The following is an 8,656-nucleotide window of genomic DNA, read 5'->3' as shown; positions in this document are numbered from 1 at the left end:
CCACATGTGTCTTTGGCTTCGTTAGTAGAAATAGGACTGCGGTTAGAATTGAAAGAAAATGCTCACCAGTGTTGACTCGATAGAGGTCGGGGCGTGTGTCTTCACCACGTGCCTGCAGTGTGTATGTGTGTATATATATATATATATATATATATATATACATACACACACACACACACATACATACGCACACATGCTGAGGGAGTCCGTCTGCGTTACGGTGGAGAACACGCAGTGGGAAATACAAACATCCTATTTTGAAGGCTGCTGGGAGGTGATTCAATCCCAAATGGCCAATCGTGTAAAAGGCAAAAGATTTTCCAATCAGAGGGTGAGGAAAGGTTCAAATTAAAATATAGATATCAAAAGGAAAAGGCTGGGTCATGTGTGGTGGGAAGGCAGAGGGAGGCCCGGGTCAAGCAGAGCTGAAATTGAGCCCAAGTATTTATTCCTTCCCCAGATTCATTAGTTAATTCAAAGACTGAGGCTCATAAATTCCCCTCACTTCCAGAAACCACCAAAAAGGTGCTTTCCTACATAAGATGATAAAACTTAACTACTTGTTCATAGACTTTAAAAATTACAATAATATCCCATAAAAATGTGTTATAAGGAACTTATCGCTACATATTTATTTGCTAGAATTTAGAGCAACACAAGCTTTTCGGTTATCCATTGGAATTAGTGTTAAGTACACATGCGAAATATTTTTGGCAAATGACCCTGAGAAAATAGAGATTTTCTTCTCACACGGAAGCCCAACTTCATTTTACAGCTAACTGAAATGAGTTCGTCGAGGTGCTATTGACCTTAAAAGTGCGGTATATTTTGTAGCAGTTAGGAAGTTAAGGGTCGCACAATACTTTTTTTAAAAATGTGTTAAAATCATTACGCTGTAGATCTGTCTGTTGTTTGATAAAGTATTTGGGGAATTTTCCATCAAAAAATACTGCTGAGTTACTCTCACGTCGTAGGCTACTTTTCTGATTTCAGTCTTCCGTGGCCACCTCCCAAGTTTCTTCTGCCTTGAGGAGAGACTAGAATGAGTGAAAGCACTTAGCCCAGCTCAGGGTGTGTAGCAGACACTCAGCTACAAGGGTTCCCACTCTCACCCAGGCCACACTCCCGCTCCCCCTGCCCGGAGGTTGGCAACTCTCCATGGCCTCCCCCATGGCTTTCCTGTCCCCGAATTCCCTGGAAGTTTTCTTTTGTTCCATATGGTGGACACAGGAGATGCAGCTGGTCACCAGCCTCTAGCAGTGTCCCCGGGATTTCTCCAGGTGGAGTCCTGACCTGTGCAGAAAAAGGCTGTGTGCCTGCCTCCTTTCACGTCTCCCGCCCAACGTACCCCGTACAGTGCAGGACATCGACTGAAAGGTAGTTATAAGCAGCAGTTACTTTTTCTGAATTATTCATATGATTTCTAGAATATCACTTCATTGTGATATTTTTGTAATACTTTCACTAGAGAGTTGTTTTCAGATAATGTAAACACATATAACGGGTAATGTTTTGGGAAGAGTAAAACTTCCTGAGGTAAGTCAAGAAATAATTGGGGGTAGTTCCCAACACTAGAGAAAGTCAACAAGTTTTAAAAACAGAACATTTATAGGTGTGGAATCCCTCATACAATATCTAGAAATGGCTTTCCTTCCCTCCATCCCACCTTCCCTCCCACCTTTCCTCCCTCCCTCCTTCCCTCCTTCCTTCCTTCCCTCCCTCCATCCTTCCCTCCATCCTTCCCTCCCTCCCTCCTTCCCTCCATCCTTCCTTTCTTGTCTTTCAATAACTGTTGAATAGTCTCATTTCAGTCTTTAATTTCTCAAAACCAAAGCAAAAACATGAAAAAAAGTTTGTTCGGTGTATATCTTGTCCAGGAATATGTGGTTTTCACTTCAGTTTCGCTTTCTTGGGTTTGTTTTCAGTAGCTCTTCTTTTTACCTCCCCAACACCGTTATCCACTGTGCATATCTAGTACATTAAAGTTACCAGTGCCCGTCGTTTCTTTGGAGCCAGGGTCTGCCGTTCAGCAAAACAGCAGCCTTTAGCATCTTCGATTTCGTAAATGGCCATTTCTGACTTGGGCGTTCAGCCTCCGTGTGAAGCATCCTCCCCTGAATGACAGATGCGTGCCCTGATGTGGGTTATAGGTCACCTCCGTTCATGCTAAAAGCAGCTCCCCCATGTCACTAAAATGGGACCTGAGGTTATAGATTAGATACTGTCAAGTGATATACTAATTTATTATTTTTAGATGAAAATCAAGTGACTCATATCAAAATTCAATATAATTTTGTCCTGTTTTAATTTTCTGTGCAAACACGGACTGGACGACCAGCAGTGTAACATGATTGTTTGATTTTGTGCACCTGGAAGCATTCCAGACTGAGTCTCCTAATTTTTCTCATCTCAGCTAAGTCTTCACTGACATATATTGACAGCCACCAAGCCACAGTGGGGAGGCCAGGGCGGTACTGAAAACCTGTTGTGTCCAAACCCAAGGTCTTCTGCTCGCCTGGAAGTCAGGATCCTCAGAGGCCAGGTGCCAGTCTTTCTCCCCAGGGGTGGCCTGTCATCTGGGGACAGGGTGCTGTGTCATGCCCTGTGACCACCCTATGCCTGTCCTGACGGGCAGGCAGGTCGGGTCATTCATCCTTTCCTTCTGTCACTCAAACAGCCAACTTGTATTAAATGCTTTCCCTGAGCCCAAACCTAGGTCAGGATTCCACAGACACAGCAGGAATAAAAGGCTTTTTTTAAAGTGTCTAATCTAAAGACATTTACTGTTCGGAAAAAAGAGAAGGAGGAAAGGAAGCTAGGAAGATGAAAAGTTAGGAAGAGATATGGTAGGTCCATACGATGCAATATTATTCCATTTATATAAATATAGGAATATTCGAACGTAATTGGAATATTATTCCCATAATATGGAATATTACTGGGTGACAAAAAGGAGTGAAATACTGACACTACAGGCTACAACATGGATGAAGCTTGAGAACCTCAGGCTCAATGAAAGAGCCAAACACAGAAGGTCACATGCTGCCTGGTTCCACTTACATGAAATGCCCAGAACAGGCAAATCCACAGAAATAAAAAGCAGATTGGTGGTTGCCAGGGGCTGGCAGTAGGTGGGCATGGGAAGTGACAGCTGATGGCTGGGGGGCTTCCTTTTAGGTTAGGGTGATGAAAATGTTGTGGAGTCAGGTAGTGGTGATGTTTGCACAACATTGTGACTGCACTGAAAACTCCTGAACTGTACGCCGTAGATTGGTGAATGTTGCAGTCGGTGAGTTATAGCTCAAATTTTACATGTTTTAGGAACTGGTGAGGGCCACCAGAGAATGAGCTAAGCTTCCACAATCCCCAGCTGATAACTGGAAAAGTCCAACTTTCTCTGTTGAAAACACAACCAAAGAGGAAGAGCCTTCCTTCCTGCTGGGCCACGGGAGCCCCACAGGAGGTCCTCCCTGACCTCTGGTCCAAGATGCCAGCGCTGGGGAGGGTAGAGAAGGAAAGACCGACGGAGGGAGCCTGGTGTTGGCTCAAGTTTGAGTGGAGTAGCCCTACATCCGGGCATCTGGGATGTGAGGTAATGAAGTGTCCAGTTGTTTAAGCAAAAGGAGTGAAGGAAGGGAGGGAGGGAGGGCGGGAGGGATCGAGTGAGTCAGACTTCAGCTGAATTGCTGCCGGGATCGTTCTGAATCCAAATGTTTTAAGATGTTTAGATTTATTCTGGTCAACAGTAACTTGAGATATATTTTATCTTTGATGAGCACTGTTATGGGCTGAATTGTGTTCTCCAACATTGCCATGTTGAAGTCCTGATCCCCTGCACCTCAGAATGCCACCTTATTGGGAAATATCATCTTTGCAGACATAGTTGGTTAGGATACGGTCATACTGGGGTCAGATGGGCCCCTCATCACACGTGACTGGTGTCCTTACAAGGAGAGGCGATTAGGACACAGGCGCACACACAGCGAGAACATGCGTGAAGCTGAGGGTGGAGAGGACCGCCGAAGGTGTGGTGGCTGCCCGAAGCCTGGAACAGATGCCCTCGCAGCCTCAGAAGGAACCAACCTGCTCACGCCTTGACCTCAGACTCCTGGCCCCAGACTGTGAGAGAGTGAATTTCTCTTGTTGAAGCTACCCAGTCCTGTGGTGGTTGTTTTGGCAAATTCTAGCAAATGAATACAAGGACTTTAAATACAGTACTTTTTAAAATCATTTTTTAACCATCGCTTTAAGGTTTGTAAGTCTGTAGTCAATTTTATTGTTTTCACTGATAGATTTTTCTGGTCTGTGAACAAGGACAAGATTTTCCTAATCATTTGATTTCGCTTAACTAAAGGCAGGGCACTTAGCTTGACTTTTGCGGAAGTTAATGAATGAGTTAATGAATTAATCACACGGGCAGTGACCCGCTAGCCAGGAAAGCTGTCTGAAGGGACAGCAGTCAGTGGGGTGATCGGGTCGCCGACAAGGGTTATTTTTCTCAAAATCTGCAACGCATGATGCGTAATATACTTCTGCAGATACAAAAGAAGTTTGGGGGTCTCTACCTTTATTTACCTAGGGATGTCATTTTCTCAATCATGTTGCTAAAAATCGTGTTCTCCTTTATTAAACAACATGAACCACATAATCCCAACACCCTCATTCTTCCCACATCAGATGCCTGACTTGTTACCATAGGCCTGAAGTAATTAGGGAGCTCTTACAAAGCAATGGATACACAGTGATGACAGATTACGGTTGAAACCCCATCCGTCTGAGTGAGTGTGGGGCTCGCGGCACCTCTGCAAGCTCCCACACGCCAGACTGTATGTGTCTGTGGATGTGTTTTCATCGGGCGAGTATTGGCCCCTGGTTTTGGCCATAACTTCCCATTGGTATATATAACAATACCGAGAAATCAGCACACACTATGTATTTAATTACGGTGTTCTTGCCTTGTGAAATGGCTCGTTATTAGGTTAACAAAATACAAACCCTATCCATTTTGTGTATGAGTATGAAAGTGTGTGTATGGAGGCGGGTACTTGGACATCTTTCTAGTTTCCATTGTTCGTAATCAGTCTCCGTGCTCTCCCAGACCCCGGCATCCGCAACAGCTGCTAGAGCAATCTTTCTGAAACGCAAAATTAATGATGGCCTTTTACCACTGGTGAGGGTTCAGTGGGTCCCGCAGATTTTAGGATGAACTCAAAACTCATGATGCATGGATTCAGCATGGCTGTTTCTCACCTGGAAGATGGGAATCCACCTAGTATCTCCTTTGTGGTTTTTAGGGGACTTAGCTGGTATATTAGTGAGGGCTCGGGGGCGAACAGTGGCTCCCATCTGCTAGTTGAAGTGGAAAGGGGACGCAGGGGGATGGGAGGCGTTCAGGTTGTTACTGGGACCGGAGGGCCGGCTTGGGCCGGCTCCCCGGGTGCTCTTGTGGCCACCACAGCTGAGCCCACAACCTCCGGCTTCTGGTCAGGGCCTCCGCTGCTGCACCAGCGAGTGGCTGAGTTGTGGGATTCTCCCTGGAATCCTCACCCCCACCTCTGCCACAATTTGTGCTGGTGAAATAGATTCCCTGAAACTTCAAACTGGTCTCCTCTGACTCAAATTCAAATCAGAGACTCATGCAAGGGCAGCAGATTGGTAGAACAGACATCACGTCACGTTTGGAACCTTCCTTACCAGAACTAGGAAATGCACGTATCTGTCTATCAGTCATCTATCTATCAGTCTGTCTATCTTGCTATTTATGCGTCATCTGTGTATCGTATCTTTCTATCCATACATCATCGATCTATGCACGTGCATTCTAGACAGGGTTGGGATGGATGTGCAATAAGCCAATACAGAGAGTGACAAAATATTCATTCATTACAGGAATACAGCAGTAACAAAGGCAAACTCACTGATTTCTTGGCGCTTACATGCTCCTGGGAAGGTAGGCACCTAGTAAGTCGGCATGTCAACAGATAACATCAGTTGTGCTGAGATAAGAAAGTGGAGTGGTTGGCGAAGGGAGGTCGTCTTATATCAGGCTTAGTCGCTCTGAGGAGCTGACCTTCAAGTGGACATGGGAAGGCTGGGAAGAAGGAGACTTGGGAGCTTTGGAGGAAGGCCAGGCCAGGCAGGGAAATATCAAGTGTAAGGAAATGAAACAGGAAGGAAATCTGTGCGTAACAATCACCCAGGTGGGTGATGCTGGAGTGAGGTGATCAAGGTGGGAACCACAGCAGGTGGGGTTGGAAGGAAGCGAGGGGATGTGAGGGCCTTCAGGGCGTGCTATGGACTTGACTTCTGCTCTGGACGAGGCTGGACGCTCTTTGGCGGTGCTAATACTGGCGGGGGGGGGGGGGGGATGACCGCGGGGCTCCAAGAGTGGGGAGGGTGACCCACTGGAAGGTTTGCACCAAGGCGGGAGATGCTGTGGCCTGGGCTGTGGCGGCTTCGTTCGGAAGTGTTTGCATTCTGGGCGCCTTTTGAAGGCAAAGACGACAGTGTTTTCTGATGGATTTATTGTGAGGTGAGAGAAAGAAATCAGATCAAAGATGCCTGATTCCTATTTAAGCCGAGCAGCTGAGTGGTTTAGGAATCGTGGTGTCGTTTACCGGGAAGGAGAAGACGGGGGGAGGGAGAGATTTGCCGTGGAAAATCACGGGTTCTCTGAGCCAAGCTGAGTGTAATAAAGACCGAAACGGAGGTGTCAAGTAGGCGGCTGATTACAGAGGTCCGGGGTGCAGGAAAAGCGGCCAGGACCGGGATGACTGCCTGGGAGCATCAACATACAGATGGGACTTGAAACCACGAAGCTAAATCAGATCACTAGGAAGGGCATGGAGGGGAGGAAGGAGGCGGTGGGTGCAGGGGTGTCGTGAGAGGTCTGGGAGATGAGCGGACAAAAGGACGGAGGTGATCGGGCAGTTTGCACACACGCGCAGGGCGTCGCCTCTGCTGTGGGATAGTGGTGCGAACACTGCCGCGACCTGGGCTATCCCGAGTCCCTGCCTGTCACGCGCGCTGAGCTCCAGCTGCCCCAGGTCCCTGCACTTGCCCTGAGGGACGCTCTTCTCTCCTTCCTCCGCGCCCTTCAGTGCCTTACTCCCCCCGTCCCTGAAGCCGGATCCCACTCTGCCGGGGTCCTTCCCCAAGCCGAGTGGGAGGCGCCCAGTTAGTGGGGACCCAGTGCCGCCCCTACCCACCACCGTGCGTGCAGTCCAAGGATGTCGCCTGCTTGCATGTTCAGTTCTTGCGTTACATAAGGAATTGCAAGCTCTTTTAAGAATGTTTAAAAACACATATAAACCCAATGGCGTTTCTCTGGGACTCCGTTTCCTTGTCCGTAAAATCTAAAATTCATTGGTTCTCTGACTTCAGAATTCTGGGAGAAAAAAAGGTGTAATTAGTTGTGCTTGGTGATGACTTGGGTTCTGGTAAGTAGGAGCTCTTTTATTTTTGATTTATAGAATCAATTTTCTTAGGCCTATTCTTTCGTTTCCAAAGGAACTCGGCAAACAGACACAATAAATGCAAGCATTTTAATTGTATTTCACAGCATAAAATTTAGCATAAACCCTGAACTGTATTCTAATTCTATAAACTGGAATGTGTAACTGCCCACATCTCTGAGGAGTTTCATCTGGGGAACAGGCTTTAGGTCAGCAGAGACCTTGGATAACAGTAACTGGTGACAGATACCTGACTTAATGTTGGGTGAGCCTTGAATTTCACATCAGTTTATAGCCATTAAATATTTCAGATGTACATAATTTAACAGGAGTTTAGCATGTTCCATATTTTATAAAATAGAATTTCAGTTAAAAGCCAAGCATAATGAAAAGCATTGAAATGCCAAACTTAAAATACACATTCTTTACCAGGATAAATACAACCGAGGCAAGTCAGGACGCCTCACAGTAAAAGAATGTCCCAGACAGTCCCACTGGGGAGCACAGCCCTGGCGACTAGGCACTCGTGGTTTCTTCAGCGTGAAATGATTTCGCCGCATTTCCTACCCTGGAAAATGCCTTTTCCTTACAAATACGTGGATCACATGTTACTATGTCAGGGTCTTCTCTGATGAGCTGAGTTCATCACTCCCTCTTTAATTCTCATCTGTTTACAGATTTATGTGTTGTTTCATTGGTCACAATGCATAATGATTTATTTATTATTGTTTTACGTGTCTGCCTCAATTCCTAGACTATGAACTCATGAAGGTAAGGGTCTTTTTTTTTTTCAAGTTCACTGTTTTCCCCTCCATGCCCAACAGAACAGTGCGTAACAAATGTTGCTTGTGTCAAATTCAACTGAAACCCTTTTGGAGTCCTTTTAAGCAGCTGTGACACACAGCCTCGTCCCCGGGGTCAGGGTTCAGCCAGTGCCTGGTGGCGAGTCTGGTGGTCACATCTCACCACGTGGGCAGAGTGTGGCTCCATCCTGTCCCCACTTATGTGCAGGCAGTGGACTCCCGGAGGGCAGAGATGCCGTGTTATCGGGTCATTACCCACGACTGTCACACACCCGCCCGTGAAACCTAGCCGACTGCCTCTGCTCAACTATCGAGCTGCTGCCGGGTGCCGGCTGTAGCTCATGGCTGCTCAGGGACCACGGTTCTTAGTTATTTGTTTACTGTTTGCACCCTGCCTCC

Source organism: Aethalodelphis obliquidens, unplaced genomic scaffold, assembly GCF_003676395.1.
Source record: "Aethalodelphis obliquidens isolate GAN/ISIS:26980383/991018 unplaced genomic scaffold, ASM367639v1 scaffold25, whole genome shotgun sequence".
NCBI lineage: Eukaryota > Metazoa > Chordata > Mammalia > Artiodactyla > Delphinidae > Aethalodelphis > Aethalodelphis obliquidens.
Note: the sequence above shows the minus strand (reverse complement) of the source record.